We start from the raw sequence: 12325 nt of genomic DNA, 5'->3' as shown, positions 1-12325 counted from the left end.
TTTTCACTGTAGGGCGCGTGCGCTCGGCAGACAGACAGAGAGAGACATAGAGACAGAAAGCGAGAAATCACCCCCCAGGGGGGATGGTCACGCCACAATCCCTTCTCCTTCATTCTCCTCTCGGGATCTTGGGCACGCACGCACACGTGCCCGGTGTGAGTTTTAAGCCACGGGGTCCGGGACACGAACCGCGGTCGACTACGTGGGAGTCCAGCGACATAGCCATTACGCTAACTGCTTGTTCCCATCTTTTACCCTTCCTCTTGGGTATGGCACTTTTTACCTTTGAGTGCTAAACCATGGTGTCCCAAGCAAAGTGCATGTGGACTCGTAAGTGATGAGAAGGGCAAGACCTCATGGGTCAGAGGAGACCTCCCCCTGCCTGCAGCAGCTCCACTGCAGCCTGCACAGTCAGTTGTGGCCCATTTGGTCCTTCCCCGGGGAGGCTTCTGGGACTCAGTGCCCTGCTAACTTCCTTGCGACTTTATACAGCTTCTTGACCAGATATCTGCTGAGAAAACAGGGTTTATCTGTGCTGTGGGGAATGCAGGTGCCAACAACTCAAACTTAAATGTTTAAAGAGACAACAAGGCCCAGTGCATCAGGGTGGGCTTCATGAAGTTGGGAGGGGAGAGGCCCCAAGGACCATGGACTCCATCTGTGCTTGTTTTCTTTAAGAAATGATTAAACTTTTAGGCCCAGAATATGAAGCACTTCCCCACAAACTTTCTGCATATTCTTTCTACTTAATTTCTTTCCCACAAAACATTTCATTAAGTAATTATCCCCTACCCCCAAGTCTGTGGGGGACATATTACATTCTGAGATTCCCCGCCAGTGGATGTTCAAACTGTAGATAGTTCACAATCTACATATAGTATATATGCTATGCATTTTCCTGTGCATAGCTACTTATGATAAAGTTTAATTTATAAGCTAGACACAGCAAGAGCTTAACAACAATAACTAATAATATGTATATATAATAGCAATATTATAACTAATAAAATATATAGCAACAATAATAATAAAATAGAGAAATTATAACAATGTACTGTAATAAAAGTTATGTGAATGCAGTTGCTCTCTCTCAAAATATCAAAACATAGTTTACTATACCTAACTAAAACTTCAGAAAGCAAGACTATGGATAAGGGGGGAACCAATGTATCCAAGACTAGGCCAGAATGGAAATTTTTCATGTCGGAAGGTCTGCCTCACTGTAGGTTGTCCCTTCAGCTGATCAACCCTGGAGCCCCACAAGTTTGAGGGCTGAACAAGCTAGCCCCGGGCCCCAGTCTTAATGCTTATCTCCTTCATCATAGGCTAAGTGGGTACTAGTCATGCCTATTCTAAAGGGAGAAACATGGTGAAGACCCTACGAGGTTCCTAGTACAGCATGAGGTATAGATAAAAAGTACAAATACAAAGTGCATTCCAAGGCTAGTGTATAGCCTAGTGGTTAAGGGAGTCAGATCTCACATGGCTGATAGTGGTTTGAATCTCAGCCCTGGTGGTTTAAAAAACATGCTGGGTCCATTTGCTTGCATGCCCCAAATCCCAACAGGATGGAGAAATGGAAGAGAGGGAACTGTGGTGTAACCACACCCTTGGGTGGCAGATGCTTTCTCCCTTTCTCTCTGTCTCTGTCTCTCTACTTCTCTCTAGTGAATGCATGCACCCTCTGGCAACTAAGAATACAGAGAGATGCAGTCCTGGTAAGTGCAAAGAAGAGATGAAAACAAGATGAGGTGGTAGAGAGGAATGTGAGCAGATGGCTGATGTGTTAGGGACACTCCTCTGAGAAGGGCTTAAATGGCAGAATAGCCCCAGCAAGTGTGACCAGGAGAGCTGGCAATGGAGGTGCACCGCATGTAGCTTCCATGACCAAAGGAACTTGGCATGGCCTGTGGATAAGGAACAGTGGAGCCCACCTCCTCTGATCCCTGTCTGAGTTTTAATGGTTTCAGTAGCATTAAAAAATAATGCAAAAAGTTCTTACATAAATCAGGAGGAATTGGATGTAATTGCGTAAAGATGCTTTTGAAAATGTGTTTATTCAACCAAAGAAACAATCCGGGCAGAATGCCAGAGTGCTCCATCTGCCTTAAGAACACGCGTGTGGGGGTTCCCTTGGCTTGCCACAACAAATTACCCAAGACTGGGTGGCTTAAAACAACACATATTTACTCTCTCACATCTCTGGAGGGCATAAGTCTGAAATCAAGGTGTCAAAAAGGGTTCACTCCCTCTAGAGACTCTAGGGAAGGATCCATCCTGCCTCTTCCAGCCTTTTCTGGTGGCTCCAGGCATTCCTTTGCTTGTAGCTACATCACTCCAATCTCTGCCTTTGTGTTCTCATGAGCATCCAAAACATCCTTTGACCCTTCCTTATAAGGACACTTGTCATAGGACTCAGGGCTCATCTTAAATCTAGGATGATCTCATCTCAAGTTCCTTAACTTGACTATATCTGCAATGACCCTATGTTTAAATAAGGTCACATTCTCAAGGACCTGAGATTAGGGTTTAGATAAGTCTCCTTGGAAGACACTAGTTAGCGCATAACAATGTACCTTATCTATATTCTGTTCTAACCCAATAAAGAATATGCAGTCTCCATGGTGAAGATTTCAGTTTTCAGCCTTAGGAAAAAATGTCATTGACCTCCTGCCACATCTGCTGGTGATGCAGAATCAACAGAACAAGTGCTATTGTGGCATCACAGGCCTGCTGGTGGGTCCCAGGGTGGAGCAGGTTTCCCCTGCAGTGCTGAGGCCCATTATCCATCTTTCAGCATAACCTGTGCAGCCAGGAATGTGCCTTCTTCTGCACTGATGGCTACAACAGGCCTACTCTGAGCAAGCTTGATCAAGCTCAACAGAGAACACTGTGTGAGGCCTCAGAAATGCAATTGGTTAGACTGTCTTACCACAGAGCTGTGGGAATGCCTTTGGAACCTGAAGTTGATTAAAAGCGACAGAGTAATAGGGGCCAGCAGGTGGCATGGTTGTTAAAACATTGGATCCCACAGGGCCAACTCTGTTGTTTGAGAAAGAAGGAGAAGGGATTAGGGTGTGACCATCTCCTCAGGGGGTGATTTCTCACTTTTCCTCTTTTCTCTGTCTCTCTCTATCCCTCTCCAGCAAGCACATGTGTCCTGTGGCAAAAATCTAAAAAAAAAAGACTATAATGAGAGTAAATCTGGTTATAGTTCTGTACACAGCAACAAGGAAGGCTGGGACCCTCTCAGCACTAAGCCCTGTACCCAATGGCAGAATGGGCCAGAGAGCTACAGGGCTGACTATGCCCTACCCCAGAGTCCACAGAGCCCACAGACTTCACAGACCTACAGAGCCGCACACCAGGGGCATGGAGGAGAGGGTGGCCACAAGAGCCTGGCTGCTGGGTAACATAAATACTTCCTTCAGGGCCTCATCACTGAGACACTACAAACGTCAAACCCTGCAATGACTCCAGAGTGGCGCTACCTTAAAGATGCAGATGCTGGCCCTAGTTCTTCACAAGTCAAGCTGAGCTAGTATTCACTTGGACTTTGGCCACGATGTAGTGGCAGGGAATGATTTGCCTTCTCACCTGAAAAACCAGAGTCAGGTGAACATATTTAAGAGCAGTTTTCGAGACCTGAATGTTAGTTGACAAAGGACAGCTATCTCTAAGAGACAGGCAGTAGCCAATTAAAGTGAGCCCTATGACTGCTCAAATGTATAGTCATTATAGGGGAGTTTCAGGCCACATGGCTGGGTGGGGAATGCAGGCAGAGCCAAGTGAAACTCCTGAGTTGAGGAGACAAAGCAGAGAGTTCAGGGAGACCAGGAATCCCAATTTGCAGTATGTAGTGCCAAGGAGGAAGGATCTGCACATGGAGAAAACTCCAGAGATCTGCAGAGGGTCCTCCTTAAGTGTGCAACTGAAGACTAATTAACACAGGCATAAAAATCCACCAAGGTTGGGGAAAATCTGAAAAGATTAGAGGGTAAGTGCTTGGTACTCTCACAAGATCTGCTCTCACCAGCCAAAAGGGAAAACTCATAATTCATGGGCCACTGGGAGGATGCTTTAAGATCTTGCCTCAGTAGTGGAGGATGGCTAGATCTACAATGAGCACTTCTCTACTTCTTCCTAACAAAGCTTAAAAGCAAGATATGAAAGGACTAAACTATTTCCAGAAACTTAATTACATTCCATTACAAGGCTCAAGGCATTTATAGAAATACAAAAATACCCATCAACCAGCAAGGTAAAATTCACAATGTCTGGCATCTAATCAAAGATGAATAGGCATGCAAAGAGGCAGAAAAACATGACCCATAATGAAAAGACCCAATCGAAATCAGTCCAGCAGTAATGTCAGCAGAAATGACAGAGCAAGGACCTCTGAAAACCCTCTTCACCATAAAAACAAGAACACAGAGAAGTCAAAATAATCTTTCCAGAACTCCGAAATTAACCAAAGGCTTGCAACAATCTGGGGCATGTTTATTCAAAAAAAGCAGCTGCATATTGGCAAGAACAGTGAGCTTTTTGTAGTTTTAACTTGCCTTGTTCCCATTCTTCATCTCCTCGGCCCCACAGCAGCCTCAAAAACCAGCAGCCCCACACTCATGGCAAATACAAACTGCCTTGCAGCCACTGGAGGGAACATGATAGGTTTGGAGCTGATGGCATCATTTGACCTGTCTGGTGGTTCCCTGGAAAACCCAGTTGCAAGTCTTGTCTTCACTGCAATCTACCCAGAATTAACAACACTTTACTATTTTTGTTGAAAATAGTCAGCCGTAATTGTTTAATATCATACCTGCCCAGGTGGCAATATGGGGTCACATAAAAAGATAACCAGAACACTTAAAAAGATAAACTGGGGCATAAGATGTCCATGAGGGACTTTGAAAAGTTCCAACACATTCCTGGGAAACAAAACAGTCGTATACAGTCATAGGATGATACCCATGCCCAGGAAAGACCTGAGAAGGCCCAGATGTCTTACCTCCTGCTGACCTTGAGGTTCTTCACAAGCAAAAAATGAAGGATGAGGCAGAGAAAATTGCCTGGCTGAGTGCTACATGCTCCAACACACACATAGGACTCCTTAGCAGAGGATGAGAGGTTTGTTTCAGAACTTACAGCAAATCTCTGTATAATCATTAGCTGATCACTAAGCTAACCAAGCAGAGACTTCAGTGGCCACACATGACAAATAAAACAGATCCTGCAATATTCAAGAAAGTCACAAAATAAATAAGAAGCAAGAGATAACAACACCAATAAGCAAAAACAAAAGCAAATTCTGGGGAGAAGAGAGAATCTAATTTCCAGAGATGAAACATTATATTATTATTTTGGAGAGGTTGGGTTCATTCCCCATGGAGGGTGGCCATGCCGCAATTCCTTCTCCTCCAGTTTCCTTTTGGGATTTTGAGCACACACGCAGCCACTGTGACTTTAAAGTCTCCAGGTCCAGGACTCCAATCACAGTCGACTATTCTGGAGTCCAGTAACCATTATACCATCTGCTTATCCCACATTATCTTATTTAAAATGTCTAGCTAGTGACACAAAATTATGACACAGGCAAAAAACATGTGCTATGGGCATACACAGGAGGAGAAGAAGCAATCAACAGAAACTATCCTTGAGGAAGCCCAGACATTGGATTTACTAGACAAAGACTTCAAAACGGTGTTCATAATGTGCTCAGTAAAATAAAAAACTAAAGGAAAGCATAAAACAATGTCTCACCAAGTAGATGTCAACAAAAATATAGAAATTATAAGAAAGAACAAAATAGAATTTATGAGGTTGAAAAGTATAACTCAAATGAAAACAAAAAAGTCACTACAGGGACTCAGTAACAGATTTGAGATGGTAGAAGAAAGAATCTAAAATCTTTTTTTGAGAGAGATTTTTGCATTAGGGCATGTGTGCTCACCAGAGAGACAGAGACAGAGAGACAGAAAGTGAGAACTCACCCCTAGGGGTGGATGGCCAGACTGCCATCCCTTCTCTTCCAGTCTCCTCTCTGGATCTTGGGTGAAAGCACATGCATCTGGCATGAATTTCAAATCACTGGGTCCAGGATTTGAACCGTAGTCAACCATGTGGGAGTCCAGTGATGTAACCATTACACCATCTGCTGGTCCTGAAGGAATCTAAAATCTTGAAAGTCAGTTAAGATTATTCAATGTAATGAACAGGAAGAAAGGAATAAGAAAAACAAAAAGCACCTCCAGCGACCTATAGGACCCTACAAAACATACCATCATACACATAATGGGAGTCCCAAGAGAAAAGAGCAAGAAAGTTTGCTGAGAGAATATGGCTGCCATGAAATGACTATATTAGAAAAGAAAAACATCTCAAATCAACAAACTCAGCTTTCACTGTAAGAAAGTAGAGAAACAGAGCAAATTAGATCCATAGTAAACAGAAGAAAATAATAAAGACGAGAGCAAAAGTAAACAAGCAAACAAACAAAATCAATGAAAACAAAATGTGATTCTTGACATTCATGGGACAAAGAAATGGGTTATTATCTATTGATGATAACATGTATAATATCCCCAACTGGACTGGTGAGAAATGTATTCATGTTGGAACACTTACTTACTTTATAAGTTAAGTGACATATGTGATTGAATGAATAAAAGAAATTCAAATTAAATTAAAAAATAAAATGAAATATTGATCAATCAGATGCCAGCATAATGAAAAGGTTTGCTTTTGAAAGACTCCCCTCACCCCCAGAGGATGCATATACTTGCCAGAGAGACAGATAGACAAAGAAAGAAGGAGAGGGAGAGAGCAACCCCATGGGGTGTGATCACACTACAGTCCCTTCTCCATTTCTTCATCCTGTTAGGATCTGGAACACACGCACACATGCCTGGCATATTTTTCCAAACTGCTTAATCTCAGATTCAAACCATGCAGTTGGCCATGTGAGATCCAATTCTTTTAACCAGTAGACCATGGGACTGTCCCTGAAAGACATTTTTTTTTTTTTTAAGGTTTTAGCCATAGGATGTGTTCACTTGCCAGGGAGAGAGAGGAAAAGAGAGAGAGAGAGAGAAAAAAAAAAAGGTGAGAAATCACCCCTACTAGGAGATGGCCATACTGCAATCCCTTCTTCTCCATTCTCCTCCTGGGATTTCGGGCAAGCATGCACAAGTGCCTGGGTGATTTTTAAGCTGCTGGGTCTGGGACACAAGCTGCAGTTGGCCATGTGGGAGTCTAGTGCCTTAACCACTATGCCATCTACTGGTCTTGAAAGACACTTTTAAGACAGTAAAAAAGCAAGCAACAGAGCAAGTGAAAATGCATACCTGGCAAAGAACTTGTATCTAGAATATATAGAGAATTCTTACTCAATAATAATATGACATATAACCCAATAAAAATATGCACAAAAATTTCCCTTGACTCTTACTTCACCGAAGTACATATGCAAATGGCTGATAACTACATAATAAGATACTTGCCATCATTGATACATGGGTTAATGCACATTGGGACCAACTAATAGTACCTAAGAGAATGGCTAATGGAATGACTAAAGTTTTAAAAAAACAAAACCCAAAAGTGACCATGGTAAGGGTTGATGAGAATGTAGATGAAATAGAACTCTCATTCTCTGCTGCGGGGAATGAAAAATGGTAAACATTTAGGAAAGCAACCTGGCAGTTTCTTAAAAAATTATACATACACATAAACGTACAATCCACACATTCTACTTCTAGTTGTTTACTTGAGAAAAATATGAGCATAGTCTTAGACAGACTTGTATAAGACCATTAATTGCAGCTTTATACATCATGACGAAAACTGGAAATAGCCCACTTAATGAATATCCTCTTGGGCTGGCAGGTGGCATGGTGGTTAAGGATGCTGACTGACCATGGCTTGAGTCCCAGACCTGGAGGCTTGCTTTCTCACTTTCTCTCTCTCTTTCTCTCTCTCTTGCTCTGTCCTCTGTCAAATTAAAACCAATCAATCAATCAATCAATCAATCAATCAAGTGAAATAAAATTAATATCCCCTCAGTAGGTGAATGAATAAATAAATAAAAAATAAAAGGTAGTGCATCTGTATAATGGAATAGTACTCAGTGATGAAAGGGAACCAAGTGCTGATATATCCAAGAGCATCATGGGTGAAGCTCAAGAGCCAATGGAGGGAACCAGCAGTTAGTTAATGGCTATGTTGCTGGACTACCATGTAGTCGATTGCAGTTCGCGTCCCGGACCCGGTGGCTTAGAACTCACACCAGGCGCGTGTGCATGTGTGCCCAAGATCCCAAGAGGAGAATGGAGGAGAAGGGATTGAGGCGTGACCATGCCCCCTGGGGGATGATTTCTCGCTTTCTGTCTCTCTGTCTGTCTCTGTCTGTCTGGCGAGTGCATGCACCCTATAACGAACCCCCTTTAAAAAAAAAAAAAAAAAAAGAGCCAATGGAATAAGTCAGACCCAGAAATCACATACTGGATGAGCAAAGTACATACTTGGGATCTTCAAAAAGTTCATATAAAATGTTATTATGAAAGAAACTATACAGGGATTTCAATATTTTAGCACCAAAATAAACTTTAATTGAATTTTCCATAAATCTTTTGAAATATTCTCATTAAATTCTATAAAATGTAAGACTCATGAATATGATGTATCAGAGTGGTTGCCTGAGGCTGAGAGTGGGAAGGTTTACCACAAAGATTTATCACAAAAATAGATAATAAATAAATAAGTAAATAAATAAAATGAGTAAACTTTTGGGGGTAAAGGATATATTCTATATCTTGATTTTGGTGTTAAACTGGTATACGGATTTGCCAAAAGTCATCAAATTATACCCTCTAAGTGCATGCATTTTGTTGTATGTAAGTTGTACCTCAACGAAGTTGATTAATAAATAATATTTGCTATAAGCCAGTTCTTCAAAGCATCAGCATTCTGTGTGGCACCCCCACTCTGTCTTGCCTCTCAAACACCAGAATCCACATTCTCTGGCCGCCCTGTCCATCCAAAGCCATGGAAAGGAGATGGCAGCACCTGCCAGGCTTTGAGCATCTTACTTCAAGGTCAAACTAAAGCACAGGTAAGAAAGACCCCAACTGTGATCATGCCCCTCAACCTGCAGGAATCTTATACTCTGCACCCCAAATTCATCACTCATAACTTGCAGAATCATGCAGAAAACAGCCTCCACCCACATGCTACATTCCACTGTCAGATGCTGAGAGGCAAGACTGGCTCTTGGAAGGTTTCTAAGGCAGATTCTCTTTCTGTGACATTAGCTTCATATCAGCAGAAACCTGGTGAGAACTACCAGATTCAAAACTCAGGCATTTTCATCTGGCTCAATGAATGGTAATTATATCACTTGTTTCTTTTTAAACTACACAATGCCTGGCATTCATTCTGTCTCCAAATCTGTTCTTGAATTTAGTTTTCATCTGGTTCTAGTTAAATATGCATTTTGTTTATTGCATGTAATTTGCCTACATAGTTGAAATACATTTTGATTAAAAAATAATCTTAAAAGTTGAATATGAATTGCAGGATGATGGCTATATCATCATCTCTCTCTCTCTCTCTCTCTTTCTTTTTTTTTTTTTTAAGCTTTCTATGCCTTGTTAGATTTGATAAGACGCTGTGAACTAGAGTCCAGTCCAGGCTTCCTGCTGGAGATGATTCATGGTCACTGACAAAGCCAAATAAAGCATGCAGACAGGCTTTTGTGCTGCACAGCACCCAGGGTCACTGTCTCCTTGGGTCTGAGGCTAAAAGGTATTGTTTCCAGAGGACTTTGAAGACATGTCCTCTCCCTGAGATGCCCAGCCTTTCCTGCCGAGGGTCTCTATGGTATCAAGTCTTCACTCACCTCTGAGTGAGTGAAGACTTGGTAATACTAGTGAATACTCCCAGGAAGGTATGAGTCACATCCTTGAGACACACATTTTCATAGGCTGAGCTTCTTGTGCACACTGAACTTTAGGGACACTAACCTAATCCTTCCATGGTCTTGAGACATCGCAAATTGATGTCGCCTTGAGTCCATATAGGAGAGAAGAGACTAGACACCACTGATGTTTAAACACATCTTTTCTAGAGCAATGAAGACCCACATGAGTGATTACCATGCATATTAGCCATAGTGTCAGTTCTTCATAAGAACTTGTATTTAATAAATGTTAAAGTTCCCCATTCAAGCCAAAGTTCTCACCAGCAGTGCCTCATACCCTGACATCCCTGGGTAATTTTCTCAGAATCAGCTCAATGTGTACTGAACTAGATAGGCTGTGGCTAGCTGTCTGCACAGAAGAATAAAACAGTCACTTTACCAGCCAACTTCAGTTCCCAAAGGAAAACGAGACAAGTGAATTCTCAAATAAAAATCTTCAGACAGGAGAGTCTCTGGAAGTCCCAGTAGTCAGACTTAATGTGCAAAGGTCTTTCTGAATAAAATACTTTGGAAGTGTCTAAGAATCAAGGAAAAAAGACTCTAGAGGGTTACAAGAGTGACAGTGATCCCATAGTAGACAACTTCATAGCACTAGCACTACCAGCCCCATCTTTTGTCTCCTTCCTGGCTCACAGGAAAGACCACTCTCAACAAAGAAGCACGAGGATCCCATGAGGTGTTTCCCTGCCCCACCACACCTGCCAGTCTCAGCCTCAGTGCTGAGTGATGCCCAGCCTGACAGACTCATCACTCAGCAGATTTGCTCTTGCCTCTGCAGTCATCGACACCCACCATCCAGTGTTCAACCCTGCTGATCACACGAACACAGGGGCCCAGTGCTCCAAAGACCTCCCTGAGAATAGCACTGGGCTTGTGAAGTGGCCTCTATTCCTGCCCCAGACCTTAGGAGAGGGCCCCAGTCCAAATCTCAGCCCTCAGGGAAGAGCAGGTTTCTCCGTAGACACTAAGAGTAGAGTTATGCTGAGGATGACTCTGAACCCCCTGATTAATCCTCTGTACTCCCACCCCAGCCATCCACCTTCCCCAATCCCTCTCAGTACCATCCTGACTACGTATCTTCCCTCCAATGCAGGGCTTCTGTGTGCCTTGAACCACTTGTGTTCTTGTCTGGATAAGGGTCACCCATATGGCTAGGCATTTTAATCCTACTCCACAAGGACAATTTCTCCTCAGGTCTCAATAATGTCATATCCTAAAGACACCAAGCCACCCAGAGGCAGTCACTGCCTGCCTTGAGCTGTCTCTATGGGGGGACCCAGGATTAAGGAGGAGTCAGTCTTTCCTGCACTGTGACTTGACCTGGGCACAAGAACTCTGGGACAACCAGGGTATAGACTCGGGAGTGATTTTTAAAGGGCCTTCTTCCCAGGATGTAGAATTTCTCAGGTTTTTTTTCCTAACATCAAACTGCAGATCCAGGTCACTAATGGCCTGGGTTTTCTAACACTGGTCATCTCTTCTCCTCCACACACGCAGCTCATGTCTTGCCACTGTTTAAATGTCAGTCTACAAAGGCACCCAGCTCACTCTGTGGAGACATGACTCAGAGCTGAAGAGCTTTAAGAGCCTACAGGAGACAGAGGGAAGATATTAGCTAATCTCCTGGTTAACATTGAGCTAAACTCATTGTCCAAACCTTGGGTCTGGCACAGCCTGTATTAAGCCCACAAGCACATTATGGTCTCCTGGAGACCAAAGCTGACCTGGTGGTAGGTCTTGTCACTCCTCAGCATGATTATCAGCCTTCAGTTTCCACAAGACTCACTGGCTCCCCTAAAATGGGTGAATTTTCATCATGAACAAGCCTTGGGGAACCTTTCTGCTGCCCATCTGAGCCACATACATGGTCATCCATGGTTGGAAGGAAAGAAAACTCCCTTGATAACTTCAAACTACCCTCAACTTCTCTCAGATCAAAGAGGCATGACTTTTAACAGAGACAGGACTTCTAGAGACACCTGGGGCAGCATAAAAAAGAACAGGGATCCGTGAAATCAGGGAAAATAATCCCTATACCTTGCCACAGGGAAAGTGTCTACAGCCACAACCCAGGGGAACATTTTAATGAGGTCTGACTCCTTTGTTCCCTAAGGAGATAAATATAGAAAATACCCAACCAGATTAATGGGACAAGGCAGAGATGCACAGTGGATAACCCTAGTCTGGGCACTTCTTTAAAAGCATAATACATTAAGACTCTCCAACCAAGTCCCCGTAAAACCAGACCTACAGCACCATGGTTCCCGTCCAATGCTGCCAGAATAAATAACAACCTTCCCCGAGATACACTGCTTTTATTTTTATATCTGAAAGCACTCTGAGAGGAAA

General features: G+C 42.9%; 1 long non-coding RNA gene across 1 annotated transcript in view; it reads right to left on the bottom strand.

Moving 5' to 3' along the window:
- The window catches only part of LOC102486134 (uncharacterized), a 51424-nt gene extending 48770 nt beyond the window's left edge, over positions 1-2654 (bottom strand). The window contains exon 1 of the long non-coding RNA XR_334320.1: positions 2577-2654. This is a non-coding gene — a long non-coding RNA (uncharacterized LOC102486134). The remainder of the gene's footprint in view (positions 1-2576) is intronic.
- Between the last annotated feature and the right edge of the window lie 9671 nt (positions 2655-12325).

Source organism: Tupaia chinensis, unplaced genomic scaffold, assembly GCF_000334495.1.
Source record: "Tupaia chinensis unplaced genomic scaffold, TupChi_1.0 Scaffold000197_1, whole genome shotgun sequence".
NCBI lineage: Eukaryota > Metazoa > Chordata > Mammalia > Scandentia > Tupaiidae > Tupaia > Tupaia belangeri.
This window is presented reverse-complemented; position numbering and strand designations above follow the sequence as displayed.